This window comes from Oncorhynchus gorbuscha, linkage group LG12 (genome assembly GCF_021184085.1).
Source record: "Oncorhynchus gorbuscha isolate QuinsamMale2020 ecotype Even-year linkage group LG12, OgorEven_v1.0, whole genome shotgun sequence".
In the NCBI taxonomy this organism is placed as follows: Eukaryota; Metazoa; Chordata; class Actinopteri; order Salmoniformes; family Salmonidae; genus Oncorhynchus; species Oncorhynchus gorbuscha.
The window spans coordinates 16814254-16826787 of NC_060184.1; the positions used below are offsets into that span (position 1 = coordinate 16814254).

Below are 12534 nucleotides of genomic sequence, written 5' to 3' on the forward strand. Positions count from 1 at the left end.
GCGACCCTTTGCAACCCTAATTGTGCAGCCCCCTCAGTACCCCCAGTTCCCGCAGAACTGTGGATTTGATCATTGTCTAAAGCAGGATCATCATGTAAACTACTGGATTGGAACATAATGTGTATATGTTCTTTGTTTTTGTTTAAAAAAATAATCTGACCATGTTTTACATTTTCTTTTGAAAGTTTTACTTTTGTTTGTCTTTCCAATGTTAAAACAGTCTGTTATTACTAAAGAAGAGAACACTTAAAATGTATCCTCATATGAATAAACTTGTGTGTGTGTGTATACTTTTTATATATAGTACCAGTCAAAAGTTTGGACATCTACTCATTCAATGGTATTTATTTGTACTATTTTCTACATTGTAGAATAATAGTGAAGACGTCGAAACTATAACACACAAGAAAAGTGTTAAATCAAATATATTTTAGATTCTTCAAAGGAGTCACCCTTTGCCTTGATGACAGCTTTGCACACTCTTGGCATTCTCTCAACCACACATTCATGATGAATATTTTTCTAACAGTCTTGAAGGAGTTCCCACATATGCTGAGCACTTGGTGGCTGCTTTTTGGTCCAACTCATCCAAAACCATCTCAATTGGGTTGTGGTCAGGTGATTGTAGAGGCCAGGTCATCTGATGCAGCACCACCAACCACTCTTCTTGGTCAAATAGCTGTTACACAATCTTTGCAGCAATTCGACCGTAAAGGCCTGATTCGTGCAGTCCTCTCTGAACAGTTGATGTTGAGATGTGTCTGTTACTTGAACTCTGAAGCATTTAATTAGGGTTGCAATCTGAGGTGCAATAAACTCTAATGAGCTTATCTTCTGCAGCAGAGGTAACTCTGGGTCTTACTTTCCTGTGGTGGTCCTCATGAGAGCCAGTTTCATCATAGCACTTGATGGTTTTTGCAACTGCACTTGAAGAAACTTTCAAAGTGTTATTTTCCGCATTGACTGACCTGCATGTCTTAAAGTAGTGATGGACTGTCGTTTCTCTGCTTATTTGAGCTGTTCTTGCCATAATATGAACTTGGTATTTTACCAAATAGGGCTATCTTCTGTATACCACCCCTACCTTGTCACAACACAACTGATTGGCTCAAACATATTAAGAAGGAAAGATTTTACGCAAATTAACAAGGCATACCTGTTAATTGAAATGCATTCCAGGTGACTACCTCTTGAAACTGGTTGAGAGAATGCAAAGCGTGTGCAATGCTGTCATCAAGGCAAAGGGTGGCTACTTTGAACAATCTCAAATATAAAATATATTTAGATTTGTTTAACACTTTTTGGTGACTACATGATTCCATATGTGCTACTTCATAGTTTTGATGTATTCTACAATGTACAAAAACCCTGGAATGAGTTGGTGTGTCCTAACTTTTGACTGATACTGTATATCTTAACCCCTTTTTTATATTTATATCCATCTGCAACATCTTGACCATATACCTATTTACGAGGTACACCATTTTGGAAAGTTATTTATAACTATTCATTCATAAATAGAGTTCCTATGGCGCACACCTGTTGCCGGAGCCACCTTATCTTCAACTTTTGTCGCAGCTGTCAATTGCTAGTGAGTGTTGAACGCCTACTGAGCAAAGGTAAATCCATCTCTGCTCCTTTTCGCCCAAACATGCCCATTCACGCGTTCGTCCCGCCCCTTTCTATGTTCAGGTTGACGCTCCACTTTATGCGCTCAGTCACAGGTTGTGTAAACTGGAGCTGGTGGGATAGATCCGGATAGACCACAGGGAGAAAGGGATTTCACATTGTTTTTGCGTGGGCAAACTGTAGTATTGGAGTATTTCTTTCTTCGCGGTGGATACAAGGATAACCCACAAATAAAGGGACATTTTACTACTGTAGTTTTTACTGTATGTGGATCGACGCAGATACCGGAATGGCAAATTTGGGAGTAGCCTAACAGATCGTATGGCACACTTTGATTTATAAATCTTACATTTCCGTTGGGTAAACTTACTGTTTAATCAACAACACATTGAGGAACAACGTATTTTATAGATATTAACGCATTTAACGTGAGCAAGCATGCCGCTGCCGGAGTTGATCACGGTCACGGAATTTGTGGCTGAAACTAACGAGGACTACAAAGCGCCCACAACCTCGAATTTCACCACTAGAATGTCCCATTGTCGGAACGCGGTGGCAGCATTAGAAGAGGTGGGTGCAGGCCATGGCAGTGTGAAAACTTAATATAAGTGACTCGAAATGTGAAACGGTGTTCTTAGATTAACGTGTGCGTCTTTACGCACAAGGTAGGCCTAACCGCATTTTTACAGTTATTTGTCGAGTTCAGTTTCCCCGAAAGTGATCAGGCTAGACCTTCTAAACTCAAAATAGTAAAAAAAAGACCTTTTCGAAATCAAAACAGGTTTTCTTATCCTAGTTGTGTTGAACTTCGCCTATGCCGTTCTCCACAAGTGTCCACCAACAAGTGCCCACACCATAGTTTATAGGTATTCCATTCTAAACCATTCAGCAATCCATAGACAAAACATTGAGTTGAAAATTCCCTTTGAAATATGTAATTTTTGTATGCTACAAAGGTCTCTGACTCGTGAAATAAAATGCCTTTCACCGATGTGAGGAACCTATCTTATCTGTTTGACTAAAGAGGCTTGAGCATATTTTAAAGATGTCATTATTGTAGGCTACAAACATTTCTGTGACTTATGCAAAAATGCCTTACCCCAATGTGAGGAAGAGATCTTATCTGTTTGCCAGAGAGGCAGTTTCCCTTGTGTGGACACATCCACACATTAAAGTCTTGAGCCCTATACAAACTTTGAGTAGTACCACACCTTTAATGCCCAGTGGATCCCTCACACATCCATATCCATTGAATTGGCTTTCCTTACTAGGTCCCAGATGGCATCCATATGGCTGGACTATTTGGGACATAACCCTTGTGTTGTTGGCATAAGGCCTACTGTCATGCACAGTAGACCACAATGGGTGTTTTCTACGTTATTCCTGGCATTTGTTGGCATTCAGATCTGCTCCTGATTGTTCTCTGGAGATGTGCTGTTGCCCTGGGCTAGGCTTGTAATAGGCTGGTAATACGGAAGTGATCTCTATGCCCCAGGTCAGGCAGGTGATAGGCTGGTAATAAGGAAGTGGTACACTACTGGCCTTACGGCAGGCTGTATGAATCACTGGATTGGTGTCACAGTTTAGGGCCTATTCAAATGACGGCATATTGTGTATGCACAATGGAGGAAGACACACACACACACAGTGCCATATGAGAGGATATTCTGCTGTGTGTACAGTGTTGCAGAATACACCACATGAGGAGAGGTGACTAGAATGAACTTGTGTTAGAGTTACATTTAGTGGAATCTCTCAAAACAAGGAAGTGTTGTATTTCATTGGCTTTCTCTGTTTCACAACTGAAAGTCAAACAGATTTTCCCCCACTGAACACAGTGTATATCAAGTTGGACAGAAAAGCATATATAGGCACATATGCATCACTCATGTTGACCAGGTCAAATTGTATTGGTCACATACACGTGTTTAGCAGATTTTATTGTGGATGTAGCGAAATGCTTGTGTTTCTAGCTCCGACGGTGCAGTAATATCTAACAATTTCACAACATATACCCAATACACACAAATCTAAGTAGGAATGAATTAAGACTATGTACATATGGACGAGCGATGACAGAGCGGAACGGACTAAAATACAGTAGAATAGTATAGAATACAGTATATACATATGGGATGAGTAATGCAAGATATATAAACATTATTAAGTGAATGAGATACAGTAGAATAGTATATAAAACAGTATATACATATGAGATGAGTAATGCCAGATATATAAACATTATTAAGTGAATGAGATACAGTAGAGTGGGGCGACAGGTAGCCTAGTGGTTAGAGCATTGGACTGGTAACCGAAAGGTTTCAAGATCAAATCCCCGAGCTGACAAGGTAAAAATCTGTCGTTCTGCCCCTGAACAAGGCAGTTAACACACTGTTCCTAGGCCGTCATTGTAAATAAGAATTTGCTCTTAACTGACTTGCCTACTTAAATAAAGGTTAAAAAATATATATATTAAAGAATAGTATAGAAAACAGTATATACATATGAGATGAGTAATGGCAGATATGTAAACATTAAGTGACTAAGACACAGTAGAATAGAATACAGTATATATGTATGAGATGAGTAATGCAAGATATGTAAACATTATTAAGTGACTAAGATAGCATAGAATACAGTATACACAGTTGAATCTCGGAGGTTTCTTCGCCAAATACATTTAAACTCAGTTTTTCACCATTCCTGACATTTGATCCAAGTAAAAATGTCCTGTCTTAGGTCAGTTAGGATCACCACTTTATTTTAAGAATGTGAAATGTCAGAATAACAGTAGAGAGAATGATTTATTTAATATTTTATTTCTTTCATAACATTCCCAGTGGGTCAGAAGTTTACATACACTCAATTAGTATTTGGTAGCATTGCCTTTAAATTGTTTAACGTGGGTCAAACGTTTTGGGTCGCCTTCCACAAGCTTCCAACAATAACTTGCGTGAATTTTGGTCCATTCCTCCTGACAGAGTTGGTGTAACTGAGTCAGGTTTGCAGGCCTCCTTGCTCACACACGCTTTTTCTACCCACAAATGTTCTATAGGTTGAGGTCAGGGCTGTGCGATGGCCACTCCAATACCTTGACTTTGTTGTCCTTAAGCTATTTTGCCACAGCTTTGTAAGTACGCTTGGGGTCATTGTCCATTTGGATGACCCATTTGCGACCAAGCTTTAATTTCCTAACGGATGTTGCTTCAATATATCCACAGAATTTTCCTCCCTCATGATGCCATCTATTTTGTGAAGTGCACCAGTCCCTCCTGCAGCAAAGCACCCCCACAACATGATGCTGCCACCCCTGTGCTTCACAGTTGATATATATATAGATACTTTGTATCTGTTTCCTCCAGCATCTTCACAAGGTCCTTTGCTGTTGTTCTGGGATTGATTTGCACTTTTCGCACCAAAGTACGTTCATCTCTAGGAGACAGAACGCTTCTCCTTCCTAAGCAGTATAACGGCTGCGTGGTTCCATGATGTTTATACTTGCGTACTATTGTTTGTACAGATGAACGTGGTACCTTCAGGCATTTGGAAATTGCTCCCAAGGATGAACCAGACACATTTTCTTCTGAGGTCTTGGCTGATTTCTTTAGATTTTCCCATGATGTCAAGCAAAGAGGCACTGAGTTTGAAGGTAGGCCTTGAAATACATCCACAGGTACCCCTCCAATTGAGTAAAATAATGTCAATTAGCCTATCAGAAACTTCTAAAGCCATGACATCCTTTTCTGTAATTTTCCAAGCTGTTTAAAGGCACAGTTAACTTAGTGTATGTAAACTTCTGACCCACTGGAATTGTGATACAGTGAATTATAAGTGAAATAATCTGTCTGTAAACAATTGTTGGAAATGACTTGTGTCATGCACAAAGTATATGTCCTAACTGACTTGTTAAGACTATTGTTTGTTCACAAGAAATTTGTGGAGTGGTTGAAAAACAAGTTTTAATGACTCCAACCGAAGTGTATGTAAACTTCCAACTTCAAATGTACGTATGAAATGTGTAATGCCAGATAGAACAACACTAATGTGGAGAACAGACAGCAGGCAGGCAGCTGTAATGGCGGTTTTACATCAGGTCGACTGACAGGCAGCACTCTCCTTCCCAGTTCCTCTTATCTGGCTGACAGTGCCTGAGCAGCCTACTGTGGACTGGAGTGCCTTGCTGTTTCCTTGCCTGTGTTGCATGGTGGGTAGCTCTTGTCCAGGAAGCCTCAGTGTCAGCAAGCTGCACGTAATGCCCCGGACCAGAGCTATGTGGTGGAGAACACTACCATATAGTCTCGTCGGAGGATCACTCTCTAGTCTAGCTCACATCAAAGCTCTAGCTTGGTAGATCACTGCTGCATCCTGGGAGAGTCCCTGGGGCTTGGGCTGATGCACTCATGTCCTAGCATGCTTTCTCTCTTTCTTTTCCTCCTCTTCTCTCTCACAGACTGCCCAGCCTGTCCCAGCTTGTCTACTCCCATGCCTTCCTCCCACTGGGCACATACTGGTTGAATCAACGTTGTTTCCACATCATTTTAATGAACCAACGTGGAATAGACGTTGAATTGACGTCTGTGCCCAGTGGGCTCCCTGGACTGGGTGAGTGTCCACTGGGCTCCCTGGGCTGGGTGAGTGTCCACTGGGATCCCTGGGCTGGGTGAGTGTCCACTGGGCTCCCTGGGCTGGGTGAGTGTCCACTGGGCTCCCTGGACTGGGTGAGTGTCCACTGGGCTCCCTGGACTGGGTGAGTGTCCACTGGGCTCCCTGGGCTGGGTGTTTCCACTGGGCTCCCTGGGCTGGCTGAGTGTCCGGTGGACGGACAATGTGGAGTACAACAAAACCATTTGGTTTGGGTATGCATGATAGTGTGAAAAGGGTGTAAGAGAATGGCTGACACATTTACATTTACATTTAAGTCATTTAGCAGACGCTCTTATCCAGAGCGACTTACAAATTGGACATCAACCAAGGACGCAGCATTGTCATCTGCTCACCCAAGAAAGTTAGTAATTACTGTAGATATAAATTCACACGGGAATGGCAAAATATGTCAGTTGAATGAGTTCATCTACTCATCTAATGTATTTCTCCACTGTTATTTTAGTAGACCATTACAGGACCACAACATCTGATCTCTACTGTTATTTTAGTAGACCATTACAGGACCACAACATCTGATCTCTACTGTTATTTTAGTAGACCATTACAGGACCACAACATCTGATCTCTACTGTTATTTTAGTAGACCATTACAGGACCACAACATCTGATCTCTACTGTTATTTTAGTAGACCATTACAGGACCACAACATCTGATCTCTACTGTTATTTTAGTAGACCATTACAGGACCACAACATCTGATCTCTACTGTTATTTTAGTAGACCATTACAGGACCACAACATCTGATCTCTACTGTTATTTTAGTAGACCATTACAGGACCACAACATCTGATCTCTACTGTTATTTTAGTAGACCATTACAGGACCACAACATCTGATCTCTACTGTTATTTTAGTAGACCATTACAGGACCACAACATCTGATCTCTACTGTTATTTTAGTAGACCATTACAGGACCACAACATCTGATCTCTACTGTTATTTTAGTAGACCATTACAGGACCACAACATCTGATCTCTACTGTTATTTTAGTAGACCATTACAGGACCACAACATCTGATCTCTACTGTTATTTTAGTAGACCATTACAGGACCACAACATCTGATCTCTACTGTTATTTTAGTAGACCATTACAGGACCACAACATCTGATCTCTACTGTTATTTTAGTAGACCATTACAGGACCACAACATCTGATCTCTACTGTTATTTTAGTAGACCATTACAGGACCACAACATCTGATCTCTACTGTTATTTTAGTAGACCATTACAGGACCACAACATCTGATCTCTACTGTTATTTTAGTAGACCATTACAGGACCACAACATCTGATCTCTACTGTTATTTTAGTAGACCATTACAGGACCACAACATCTGATCTCTACTGTTATTTTAGTAGACCATTACAGGACCACAACATCTGATCTCTACTGTTATTTTAGTAGACCATTACAGGACCACAACATCTGATCTCTACTGTTATTTTAGTAGACCATTACAGGACCACAACATCTGATCTCTACTGTTATTTTAGTAGACCATTACAGGACCACAACATCTGATCTCTACTGTTATTTTAGTAGACCATTACAGGACCACAACATCTAATCTCTACTGTTATTTTAGTAGACCATTACAGGACCACAACATCTGATCTCTACTGTTATTTTAGTAGACCATTACAGGACCACAACATCTGATCTCTACTGTTATTTTAGTAGACCATTACAGGACCACAACATCTGATCTCTACTGTTATTTTAGTAGACCATTACAGGACCACAACATCTGATCTCTACTGTTATTTTAGTAGACCATTACAGGACCACAACATCTGATCTCTACTGTTATTTTAGTAGACCATTACAGGACCACAACATCTGATCTCTACTGTTATTTTAGTAGACCATTACAGGACCACAACATCTGATCTCTACTGTTATTTTAGTAGACCATTACAGGACCACAACATCTGATCTCTACTGTTATTTTAGTAGACCATTACAGGACCACAACATCTGATCTCTACTGTTATTTTAGTAGACCATTACAGGACCACAACATCTGATCTCTACTGTTATTTTAGTAGACCATTACAGGACCACAACATCTGATCTCTACTGTTATTTTAGTAGACCATTACAGGACCACAACATCTGATCTCTACTGTTATTTTAGTAGACCATTACAGGACCACAACATCTGATCTCTACTGTTATTTTAGTAGACCATTACAGGACCACAACATCTGATCTCTACTGTTATTTTAGTAGACCATTACAGGACCACAACATCTGATCTCTACTGTTATTTTAGTAGACCATTACAGGACCACAACATCTGATCTCTACTGTTATTTTAGTAGACCATTACAGGACCACAACATCTGATCTCTACTGTTATTTTAGTAGACCATTACAGGACCACAACATCTGATCTCTACTGTTATTTTAGTAGACCATTACAGGACCACAACATCTAATCTACACTGTTATTTTAGTAGACCATTACAGGACCACAACATCTGATCTCTACTGTTATTTTAGTAGACCATTACAGGACAACAACATCTAATCTCTACTGTTATTTTAGTAGACCATTACAGGACCACAACATCTGATCTCTACTGTTATTTTAGTAGACCATTACAGGACCACAACATCTGATCTCTACTGTTATTTTAGTAGACCATTACAGGACGACAACATCTAATCTCTACTGTTATTTTAGTAGACCATTACAGGACGACAACATCTAATCTCTACTGTTATTTTAGTAGACCATTACAGGACGACAACATCTGATCTCTACTGTTATTTTAGTAGACCATTACAGGACCACAACATCTGATCTCTACTGTTATTTTAGTAGACCATTACAGGACGACAACATCTAATCTCTACTGTTATTTTAGTAGACCATTACAGGACGACAACATCTAATCTCTACTGTTATTTTAGTAGACCATTACAGGACCACAACATCTGATCTCTACTGTTATTTTAGTAGACCATTACAGGACCACAACATCTGATCTCTACTGTTATTTTAGTAGAATGTGTTGCCATTTTGGACTCACAGAGAGTGGCTGCCGATCACTACAGCATTATGGTTGTGCAGGCAGACCGTGGGCTTGGCTGGCATGTTGCCATGTCTGTCGTGTTATTGTGTAAACAGTAGGGCTGGGCTCAGGACTGCGTGGCCATTCTCTCATTCACTGCTCTAATCTCAGGGGAATTTGTACACACAGTGACTAAGGAGTAAGTGAGTGATAGTTCCAGTAGTCCTTTCTGTTTACTTCCTGTCTCATATATGTGTTTCTTTGTGATCCCTCTCCCTGCAGCCCCTTGATCAAATCAAATCACATTTTATTGTCACATGCGCCGCATACAACAGGTGTAGACAGTGAAAACCCCTAACCAACAACGTGTTAAGAAGTTAAGAAGAAAAATGTGTTAAATTAGAAATAGATAGGTAGAAAAATAGAACATTAAAGTAACAAATAATAAAAGAAGTAACAAATAGTTAAACATGATGTACCTCATAGATGTGTCTCTGTGTGTTCTCTCTCCCTACAGAATCTAAATGTACCTCATAGATGTGTCTCTGTGTGTTCTCTCTCCCTATAGGCTCTAGATGTACCTCATAGATGTGTCTCTGTGTGTTCTCTCTCCCTACAGAATCTAAATGTACCTCATAGATGTGTCTCTGTGTGTTCTCTCTCCCTATAGGCTCTAGATGTACCTCATAGATGTGTCTCTGTGTGTTCTCTCTCCCTATAGGCTCTAGATGTACCTCATAGATGTGTCTCTGTGTGTTCTCTCTCCCTACAGAATCTAAATGTACCTCATAGATGTGTCTCTGTGTGTTCTCTCTCCCTACAGAATCTAAATGTACCTCATAGATGTGTCTCTGTGTGTTCTCTCTCCCTACAGAATCTAAATGTACCTCATAGATGTGTCTCTGTGTGTTCTCTCTCCCTACAGAATCTAAATGTACCTCATAGATGTGTCTCTGTGTGTTCTCTCTCCCTACAGAATCTAAATGTACCTCATAGATGTGTCTCTGTGTGTTCTCTCTCCCTACAGAATCTAAATGTACCTCATAGATGTGTCTCTGTGTGTTCTCTCTCCCTACAGAATCTAAATGTACCTCATAGATGTGTCTCTGTGTGTTCTCTCTCCCTATAGGCTCTAGATGTACCTCATAGATGTGTCTCTGTGTGTTCTCTCTCCCTATAGGCTCTAGATGTACCTCATAGATGTGTCTCTGTGTGTTCTCTCTCCCTACAGGTTCTAGATGTAGACAGAGGTGTACTTCACAAGATCAAGAAGTCTGTCAAGGCCATAAACATCTCTGGCCTGGGTGAGTACAAAACAGTATAGAACCGTACAGTACACTACTACACAATACAGTACACTACTACATAGTACAATACAGTACATTACAGTGCAACACAGTACACCAGTGAGTGAGTCGGTCCTGGTGTACAGTTTCCATATATCCATAATGTATATAGCACCTACATCCACTAACCTCTGTACTCCAGTTGTGCAGCATGTTGGTATCCCTCAATATACTTCACAATAATATTAGAGAGAGAGAGAGATATGTTTATAGCACCTTAACACATTCCTCCCATTCCACACACCTGTCCCAGCAGGCCTAAGGAGCACAGGTCCCTCCTACAATACGGTATATTAAATGTCCCTACTCAGTTAAACCCAGGCCCTTTTCTTCCATGACTGTGCCTGTCCACCCAGCCCACAGACCTTCCAGTGTAATCCCAGGGTCATAATCCTGGATCAGGGGCTGATAACCACGGCTCTAACCCAGTTGGACCTACACATGCTGGAAATACCTTAAAGCTAGAATCCTTCATTGAAACAATAACGAGGTGTTTTCCCCACCCCTGTTTCGCTAAAAAGCCATCTCAAATTGAGACAGAGCTGAATGCAAAGACTGACCATCCATGATATCAAAATGACTGTTTTAACCATGTTATGAGGCTATACAGTGTTTGTTTACATTTATTTTGTTTACAAACGTTGGTGTAAAACAAGCCTATATTTTGTTTGAACTACAGTTGAACTACAATCATCAGACATTTATAAGTTATATTCTTCAACAATCAATGGATGTATATATCATTTATACGTACAAAAATGGATGTAGCATCTAAGGATTCTAGCTTTAACGCCACGTTGCTTCTGTTTGGAGCTGCTGTGTAAACTAAGCTCTGAGTCTTTACACACACTTTACAAGCCCAACATGCTCGTCACTGTTATGAAAGGCTGTGTAAGAATGACATCGTTAGTCTGATCCCAGATCTGTTTGTGCTGGTCTTGAGTTGACAACTCCAATAGCTATTGAGTTGGCAAGGCAACAGTTAGGTGTTTTTACTTAGGATTTATGTCATGTATTTATGTCAACTAAAAGTGTTGAGAGTGGTGGGAAGTCAGTCAGGAAAGTAGTAGAATGATTTTCATCCTGTTTCTGGGTCATACACTCTGTTCTAATGAAGCTTCTGCGTGGTCCTGCATGCTTCTGCGTGGTCCTGCATGCTTCTGCGTGGTCCTGCATGCTTCTGCGTGGTCCTGCGTGCTTCTGCGTGGTCCTGCATGCTTCTGCGTGGTCCTGCATGCTTCTGCGTGGTCCTGTATGCTTCTGCGTGGTCCTGCATGCTTCTGCGTGGTCCTGCATGCTTCTGCATGGTCCTGCATGCTTCTGCGTGGTCCTGTATGCTTCTGCGTGGTCCTGCATGCTTCTGTGTGGTCCTGCATGCTTCTGCGTGGTCCTGCGTGCTTCTGCGTGGTCCTGCGTGCTTCTGCGTGGTCCTGCGTGCTTCTGCATAGTCCTGCGTGCTTCTGCATAGTCCTGCGTGCTTCTGCGTGCTTCTGTGTGGTCCTGCATGCTTCTGCATAGTCCTGCATGCTTCTGTGTGGTCCTGCATGCTTCTGTGTGGTCCTGCGTGCTTCTGCGTGGTCCTGCATGCTTCTGCATTGGTCCTGCGTGCTTCTGCGTGGTCCTGCATGCTTCTGCATTGGTCCTGCGTGCTTCTGCGTGGTCCTGCATGCTTCTGCGTGGTCCTGCATGCTTCTGCGTAGTCCTGCATGCTTCTGCATTGGTCCTGCGTGCTTCTGCGTGGTCCTGCATGCTTCTGTGTGGTCCTGCATGCTTCTGTGTGGTCCTGTATGATTCTGTGTGGTCCTGCATGCTTCTGTGTGGTCCTGCATGCTTCTGTGTGGTCCTGCATGCTTCTGTGTGGTCCTGC

General features: G+C 41.4%; 1 pseudogene; it reads left to right on the forward strand.

The window, feature by feature from the left end:
- Positions 1–1712: 1712 nt before the first annotated feature.
- LOC123990607 overlaps positions 1713–12534 on the forward strand; it is a 48873-nt pseudogene continuing 38051 nt past the window's right edge.